The sequence below is a fragment of the Otolemur garnettii genome, unplaced genomic scaffold (assembly GCF_000181295.1).
Source record: "Otolemur garnettii isolate 467f Iridium unplaced genomic scaffold, OtoGar3 scaffold00084, whole genome shotgun sequence".
NCBI lineage: Eukaryota > Metazoa > Chordata > Mammalia > Primates > Galagidae > Otolemur > Otolemur garnettii.
In genome coordinates, this window is record NW_003852479.1 from 3,493,920 (window position 1) to 3,495,176 (window position 1,257).

Here is a 1,257-nt window from a genome sequence, read left to right on the forward strand (position 1 = left end):
AGGCACAATTTCACTCTTTTTCATATGGCTCATGAATTTTCCGAACACCGTTTACTGCACAGGGCATCCTTTGCCAAGTGCCAGTTTTTGTCTGCTCTGTTGATGACCAGGTGGTTGTAGGTGACTAGTTTTATTTCTGGGTTCACCATTCTGTTCCATTGATTTGTGTATAAACTTTCATTTCAGTACCATGCTGTTTGGGTTACCATTGCCTTGTAGTATAATTTCAAAACAGGTAACATGGTATTTCCAGATTTACTCTTTCTTAGATTTGCTTTGTCTATTCAGGCTCTATTTAATTCCATATGTAATTTATGATCGTTTTCCTCTAATTTTGTGAAAAGTGATGTTGGTATTTTGATGGAACTTGCATTGAATCTGTAAATCATTTGGGGCAGTATACCCACTTCAACACTTTTGATTCTTCCAATCCTTGACCACAGGATGATTTTTCATTTGTTTGTGTCATCTATGATTTCTCTCCTCAGTATTTTCATATCCTTGGTTAAATATCCTTAAGGTTTTTTTTTTTATGCAGCTATTAGAAATTAGTTTTTGCCTCTATTTTTATCTCAGCTTGGCTTTTATTAGTGTACATAAATGCTACTGATCTGTTATAACCGGAGACTTTACTGAATTTTAGTATTTATCTATTCTAGGTGTCTTTTTTTTTAGATTTGGTTTTGGTTTTGTCTGTGTGCATGATTTTGTAACAGATTAATTGGCACACAATTCATATATCATGAAATTCACCTTCTTAAAATGGACAAATCAGTAGTTTTCAGTGTATTCATGGAGTTATAAAAACGTGGTGGCCTAATATTAGATAATTTTTATCATCTCCTAAAGAAACACATTAGTAGTCACTCCACATGATCCCTTTCCAATAATCTCTGGAAGCCACTAATATATGTCTGTATAGAGTTACCAGTTCTCAGCATTTCGGATAAATGAAATCAAGAAATAAGCTTTTTGTAACTGGCTTTTTTCATAGCATAATGTTTTAAGACATCATATTGTACCATCTTTATATTGCTAAATAATATTTTATTATATGGATTTGCCAAACTTTATCCATTTATCAGTTGATAAGCATTTGAGTTGTTTTCTCCAGCTCGTCTATTTCTTTCTAATATATTTTTAGAAAATATTATTGCTTTTAGTTCTCTATAATTTCACTAATCTAAGACTGTCTTCAGTCATCTGCCCTCACTAACCTGTTAGTAACTCAAATAAGTTTTATTTTGCTTAAGTAAG